The sequence below is a fragment of the Sinocyclocheilus anshuiensis genome, unplaced genomic scaffold (genome assembly GCF_001515605.1).
Source record: "Sinocyclocheilus anshuiensis isolate Anshui unplaced genomic scaffold, SAMN03320099.WGS_v1.1 scaffold1091, whole genome shotgun sequence".
Taxonomy (NCBI): Eukaryota; Metazoa; Chordata; class Actinopteri; order Cypriniformes; family Cyprinidae; genus Sinocyclocheilus; species Sinocyclocheilus anshuiensis.
This window is the reverse complement of record NW_015544196.1, coordinates 338,041-345,744: the sequence shown is the minus strand read 5'-3', so window position 1 is coordinate 345,744 and position 7,704 is coordinate 338,041.

Sequence of the window (7,704 nt, the reverse complement as noted above, 5' to 3'; positions counted from 1 at the left end):
TATATATTTAAAGTGCACTTTTTCCTTTTGGAATTTCCAGTGTGAATGTACTACTTATACAAACCATCATAGAATAGTGCACAAGTACGCGATTTGGGACGCACCTAATTAGAGACGCACCGATTGCAATTTTCTTGGCCGATTCTGATTCCCGATTTTTTTGTAAGTGTGATCTGCCGATACCGATTTTTGCCGCTTCTGGTTTTCTTTCTAAAAACTATAATTGACAGCATATACAATCTATACATTTTAATGCAAAAAAATTTATTTAGATAAAAAAATTATTGAACATTACGATTCCCCAATTTGGATAAAGTTACAGATGTTCTTTCACTTAAACAACTCTTAAAATAAAGTGCTCTGTGACTAGAAAATAAAAGGTAGAAATAACAATTACCAAAAAAGGAGTTGCTGTACTATTTAACAAAACAGATGTCATTTCGCACTGTTTCTTAAATTGTCATTTTTTCACTAACCTTATTAAATGTCATCTTTCACATCAAATTCTTACATTGTTTCAATTATTCAGTTAGATAGAATCATAAGAAACTGTAGAGCTGTTACCATTCAAATGAAATCAGTATCAACAAACTGCAGGAAACACAGAAGCTGCATCTGAAGAAGCATCAGATGTATTTACAGACTGTCTGATGAAACTGAGGTGCCATAAATGCATTTACACTGTGAAATTTCCAATGCATAAAAATTTTTATGAGATTAATGTTTTCAATATTTTTTAAACGTACAAACAAGAAATGTTGGGGAAAATGCAAATAGTTTTAAATATGAAACCAAACCAGTAGGTGGCGGCAAATTACTGTTTTAATGAGCGAGTCTTTAGTCATTAATTCAACAGATTCGTTCAAACGGCTGATTCATTCAGAAACAAGGCAAGTGACTACTGTCTTTATGAATGGGTTACTGAATCATTGACTCACTTGATTCGTTCAAAAACGTGTAAGTGACTTAATTTTAACTTCTTGTTTATTGAACTACTATTGTATAAAAATTACATTGCAATAGTGTTGAAACATTTTGGTCGTGCAGAGTTGCGTAAATAAACATCTGGCACGACATAAATAAATACATTATCAGTCGCTGTAAGTGTGACGTCAAAACAGACCGGCTCGAAATCGGCAGATGTAGATATATACAGTATATATATATATATAATATATATATATATATATATACACCTAATTGTCTTACTATAGGGAGATGAGAGGGTCTGTATTACTTACTATTGGAGAAAGCGTAACGGCTAACTCGGATCACGTGTGCCTTAATAACCAATCACATTACAGCCTTGACGTCATTGAATTTCAGTCAGAGTTGTGCGACACTCGATCGCCGTTTATGGCTCCCATAGGAATAAATGAGAAATGCCGTAAACTGAATCCCACCTGTCGCAAAAAGGCAGTGACCTCTCTCTTATAAAGCGGCATTTTTTTCGTGGTAAAGCCTCTCCTCCATTCACATCCATTAAAAAAAAAACAGCCTCTTGTCTCCTTTCTGTTAGCATTAGCCATTTCGGTTTTTTGGCTAAAGGTTGCAGGCTTGCCTTCTAGTGGCTTTGCTGACACGCTGTGCTGGTGACATTAGCACAAATCCTGATCACACGGAGCGTGTCGATCGGGTCGCCATGGTAACAACACAGTGACATCAGCAGCAGGAAAGGAGTGTGAACAGAGTGTGAATCGGAATCAGATCAGAGTCTCAGAATCACACACGTACTTTCAGATTTCACAAACAATGTGGGCCAATATCTGGTTTATAACTTGTAACACTTGTTTTCACAAATATACACATAAAACATACTGTAAAAAATGTACATATCTGAAATCTGTATATCTATGCTGAATACTTTCCGTACCCACTGTATATATATATACACACACACACTGTATATAGACATACACACACACACAACATACAAGTCATAAATTTATGTATAAATGTATACACATATACACACAATATATATATATATGCACTTTTTGAAAACAGGTTAGTGAGTCTTGAATCAATCTATTCTGACCAGTTGTTTACATAACAATGTGTAGTTATTAGGGCTGTCAGTCAATTAAAATTTTTATTAAAATTAATTACATGTGTCAATTAATTAATCTAACTAATCGCAAATTAAATTTGCATGTGAAATTACCCACAAAAGATTATTTAAAGCTATTTTTGTGTTACATGAGAAAGTATCAAGTAGACATTACAAATAGTATCTTTAGAAAGAAATATTTTATTTGATTCAACATAAAATTTATTACACATAAAACGTTTTGACTACAATGGCCTAACATAAACTATGGAACATAAAAGAAGATAATTTGAGAAACATCTCAGTATTTTTTGTTCGTACAATGAAAGTCCAAAACAGCTTAGTTACCAACAGTTTTTTTTTTTTTTTTATGAAATGATACTCTAAATAAGAAACTAAAACTGCCAGCAGGTGGTGGTAAATGTCTTTTTACGTCATTCATTCATTCGTTCAAACTGCTGATTCATTCAGGAATGAAGTAAACGGTTCAGTTTGTGAATAGGCTATTGAATCATTGGAATCGTTCAAAACGATGATTCATTCAGAAACTAAACACCGATGTGTTGCTCACAGACGCATTACAGTTTTGCGGTGGCTTTAAAGGTAATGTTTTCTCTGCAAACTTGAGCAGAACAGACAGTATTGTGTTAACATTAGGGATGCACGATATATCGGCCACCATATCGGTATCGGCCGATTAGTTTAATACTCACATGCTGTGACAGCCGCTTTCTGTGCGTGTGCACTCAGAAAACCGAAGTTTAAACTCATATGGTTTAAAACGCATGATTTCAGTGTGTTAAACATGATAATCAGAACCAAAACAGATGTTTTTTAGCAGGTACGAGCTGTAATGGCACAGCTCTATTCTGGAAAAGGGGGCAGGGAGCAGCAGCTCATTTGCATTTAAAGAGACAGGCCCAAGAAACAGCGTGTTTCTGCTTCCACTCAAAAAAGCATTTTCAAAATGATATAATAAATGATCTGAGGGGTATTTTGAGCTGAAACTTCACAGACACATTCTGGGGACACCAGAGACTTATATTACATATTGAAAAAAGGGGTATAATATGTCTCCTTTAAAATATTTTAATCGCGTTATTTTTTCATAGCTAATTAATTAAGTTAACGCGTTAAACTGACAGCCCTAGTAGTTACACATCAAAAAAATCACATTGTTAAGCCTGATGTCAGGTACTGATTCTTGTTCCATTCACTGATTTGTTCTCACACACTGATTATTAAACGATTTAGTCCAGCTGTTTGAGTGAATCGTAACGCTGCTCTGAATCCAAACCCTTAAGGCCCGTTCACACCAAGCACGATAACTATAAAGATAACGATAAAGATATAGTTCTAAAAATCGTTCTCAATATTAAAAAATAGCAGAGTCCACACCACAACTATAATGATAAAGGCACAGAGAAACGATATATATATGGAATCACTTTCAGAACGATTTTTTTCAGCAGATGAACAATAAAAACATTGACTGCCAATCAGAATCAATCCTGCTGTCACAAGCTCGAGAACTCTGTATCTTTCCGAGAGATATTAAGAGTTTGTTGTTTTCGTTCTTTCATATGCATTTGGCTACCCACCAATAAGGAAACGGTCTGTAAAAAGTATTTGACATGTGCGGGGTGAGCGGGGCACAAACACCGGGTTAACGGTAACACTACAAGATTTAACCATTTCCACACGCTAGCGGCTAGCATCAATTTTTTTTTACAAAATTTCCTATTATTTCCTTGCCATACCATCACTACATAGAGAGAAAATGTACCAAAGTTCGCTGAACATTTAACCATTGCAAAAGTAAATTTCTGGCTCAAGTAAATGTGTCATCTCAGTTTTAGTGTTCATTTAAAATGAGACACAGCTGTTTATTATTTTTACAATTATTTCACAATTATTTTAATCTCCAAACTGTTTTAGATAGTTCTGCTTCGCTTCTTATGCTTTGCATAAAAAAAAGTGTTGCTCCGCTCTCCCCTACACACACATTGCGCTGAACCCCGCGATGAGTTTAACAACACTCGCAGCACGGATTACTGTTCATATACGCACCGGAGTGAGCGCGTTTCGAGTTTTTATGGACATATTTCATAGACTCATTAACATCTGTAAATGAAGAAATTAAAACGTAAGTATTAGTAGTGAAATTTTTCAGTTGTACTATAAATTAAAATGGTTATTTTTCTTAAATAGGCTACGTAATATGTTAAATTTTTTATTAAGATTAAGCTTACCGTAATGTTAATTGTTTTTTATCTCAAATATTTCGGTGGGTCTTGAAATAGATTATACTAGCCTAGGTGGGTCGTGGAATGGAAAAGTTTGGGAACCCCTGCTTTACACACCTTTCTCCAGCTCTGTCTCTCTCTGTGTGTGTGTGTGTGTGTGTGTGTGTGTCTCTCTCTCTCTCTCTCTCTGTTGTCATGGAAGTATCACCTAGTTGACTGTTGCTTAGAGATGAATCAGCGTTTTCAGATGCGTGTGAAATGATGGGATCACTAGCATTTATTTACTGTACCGTCAGTAAAAACGACACGGATACGGCAGAGACACACGCTAATAAACCTGCCCTGTGAAAGACATCATACACTCCACAGCGATCAAAAACAGGTGTCTGACGGCAGCAAACAGCCGCTAAAGCGGACTGATGCTAGTGACCGGCGTCTGCGGCTCTGTTCAGAAGTTCCTCTCAGAGCAGGAAGACGTTCAAAGACGAAAGAGGAAGACGCTCGTATTTACTGCTGACACCAGAAATCTTCTTTTAAAAAAGGAAGCAGTCTGATTATCAGTCCAGACAATCATGACATGAGGTACTTCACACCATTCAAACAAAACACATCCTTTCCAATCAACACTTTTGGCTCCTATATGCAAAAAAATACAAAATATTAATGTGGTGCCAATAGCCCATGTGACCACTGACATCACAGATGTACTACTTTAGTTCTTGTTAATATTTTGAATTAGATATTATTTTTATATTTTGTTTTCACTTTAATTTTAGATAAAATTTGAGTGACTTTAGTTTGTTGTTTTTTGTCTTTTTTTTTTTTTTTTAATAAATATGTTGTATAGTTTTTTATTTATTAGTTTCAATTTAGTTTTACTTATTTTAGTATGTCAAGTTAAATTAAATAAAAATGAGAAATGCTGCCTTTGCAACTAGCTGAAATAAACTGTTTATGTTTTTCATATTTAATATTATTTATATATATATATATATATATATATATTCATATCTTAATGTGTCAATATTAAAATATTATTGTTATTATAATTCATTATTTTATTTTTTTATATTGTAATATTTATTTTATTCAAGTTAACACTTATTTCAAGTATAACACATTTTTTAATTTTAGTTAACTCTAATAACCCTGCAAGACTCATGCACTATAATCCAAGAAATGCTTGATGTGAATCCAGTAAGTCACATGATTTGAGCACTGCGTGAGAATCAGGCTGAAATCAAGCTCATATTTACTGAAATTCCTCGCTCTCTCTCTTTTCTTGGTTCATTCTTGATAAGTTCATAACTGAACGTCCGACGCACAAACCGGTCTGAATGAATAGTTTATAAATTTGACATTGATGCTTTTCTCATGAACTCTTACGAAAGAAACAAGTCGATCCAGGACTCATGTGACGATTTACAGCGGTTTGTCGCTACACAAATCTACCGTATGTGGATTCATCAGGAAACTAAACAGGGTTTCCGAACTCTAAACAAGATCACCCTCGTGTGAGACACTCATCCTAAACTTTATAAATATAGTTTCTTATACAAAGACCCTATTTGTTCTGTGACTTTTAATGTTATATACTTTTTTATATTGTAATATTTATTTTATTCAAGTTAACACTTATTTCAAGTATAACACATTTTTTAATTTTAGTTAACTCTAATAACCCTGCAAGACTCATGCACTATAATCCAAGAAATGCTTGATGTGAATCCAGTAAGTCACATGATTTGAGCACTGCGTGAGAATCAGGCTGAAATCAAGCTCATATTTACTGAAATTCCTCGCTCTCTCTCTTTTCTTGGTTCATTCTTGATAAGTTCATAACTGAACGTCCGACGCACAAACCGGTCTGAATGAATAGTTTATAAATTTGACATTGATGCTTTTCTCATGAACTCTTACGAAAGAAACAAGTCGATCCAGGACTCATGTGACGATTTACAGCGGTTTGTCGCTACACAAATCTACCGTATGTGGATTCATCAGGAAACTAAACAGGGTTTCCGAACTCTAAACAAGATCACCCTCATGTGAGACACTCATCCTAAACCTTATAAATATAGTTTCTTATACAAAGACACTATTTGTTCTGTGACTTTTAATGTTATATACGTCTAATATCATTTAGAAAATAATGTGCTTCTATTAAGTTCAAGATTATTATTTTTTCCACTCATGACAGCACTGTATTGTTCCATGCATTATTTATTTACTTTATTTTTAGTAAATATTTAATTTTACGTTACTCTCTTTCTAATGTAATCCACTTAGTTTTTATTTTAAAAAAAATTTTTATTAGATTAAATCATTTATTTTATTGTAATCTAAATGTATTACTAATTATTTTTTTTAATTACGTTTTTTTCTCTAAATATTTTGAAATCCTCTGACTTAAAAAAAAATGCATGATTCATACGAACTACTCTTTTCTTTTGAAGCTTAAAAGTTTCAACGCTCATTTATCGTAAATGCATGAGGGGGGGGGGAATTAAAAACTAAACAAAAACTAATTTATAGTACAAAAACACTTATTGTAACTTCATGGAAAAATCCTTTTCGCTATCCACACAAGAAAGTCAGAGGTTTGTAACTTCATTTTTTCTTGAGTGACCTCTCCCTCGAGCTGCTGGCAGTGTGTGTGATGTGATGCACATATATGTGCTGGTGTTACACGCTTGTTTATCTGTTGAGTCTTGTTGTGAAATGTTCACACACTCATCTGTGTGAAGGCCTCACCATCAGTGACATGCATGTTAATGATCAGAGCTCAACTCTGCACACAATCTGTAACACAGACACACATATGAAGCACATCTTACCTCAATATGTGCTGCGTGCGCATCTCAAACATAAGGTCGTGTAGCTGAGCAGCTTTTAATACATCCGCCAACCTAGAAAAAGCTGAAGTAAACCCTACAGCAGCAGCAGCAGGACTGACAGGACACCTCCAGCATCTCACTGCTATTCAGATAACACTGAAAGCGGTTCACACAGAAGCTGAAACATGGGAATATCTCTAAAGCGACATATAACGACGCGCTGGCGTGATAATCGCGATGAAATGAACTGACAGGTGCTTTTGAGCGGAGCGTTTGGAGTGAAACGCGATCCTGGAGCCGCACAGATGTGAGCGTCTTACCTCCGCAATGCCTCGAAACGACCTCTGAAGACACACATCATCCCAGAAGCTCGGATAAAACCCGCAACGACATTTTCCTCTCAAGAAGCGGCTGTCTTTGTGCGCTGCCGCTGTTTATTTTGGCCCATTACTGTGTCGACGACGTTCACTTCCGGTGTCCCCTCCACTTCCTCCTCCAGAGATCCGCGCGACTTCATTTATTTACATTAATATGACTTTACACGCAGCCGAACAGATTCATTATATCTATA